We start from the raw sequence: 486 nt of genomic DNA, 5'->3' as shown, positions 1-486 counted from the left end.
AACATGTCTGTTTGGCACAATGATCAAATCTCCTTTTACTTGAAAAGGAATAAGTCTACATAAATATTGGCATAATACATAGTAATGTATATAGACCCATGTTAATTAATGCTAGATAAAGTTTCTCTTATGTCATCAATTATCATGTATACTTGATGAAATCCAAGCATAAAGTTTTTGAAATGTTCAAATGATTCAAGTTAGAAGTAGAGAAACAAATAGGTAAAGATACATTCACATTAAGATCTGATCGAAGTAAGAATATCTGAAAGATAAAATTTAGATTATCTAAGAGAGAATGAGATTCTCTTGCAATGGACTCCTCCATATACACTGCAGCATAGTAGTGTATCTAAAAAGAGGAATCGTTAACTATTAAATATAGTGCGATTAATAACAAACCATGCAAATCTCCCAAAATTGTTTTGGGGTCATGCATTGATTGCAGTGTGCAACACACTAAATCATGTCACATCTAAGTTGGTT

This window comes from Olea europaea, chromosome 18, assembly GCF_002742605.1.
Source record: "Olea europaea var. sylvestris chromosome 18, O_europaea_v1, whole genome shotgun sequence".
In the NCBI taxonomy this organism is placed as follows: Eukaryota; Viridiplantae; Streptophyta; class Magnoliopsida; order Lamiales; family Oleaceae; genus Olea; species Olea europaea.
The sequence above is the reverse complement of the archived record's forward strand: the minus strand, read 5'-3'. Positions refer to the sequence as shown.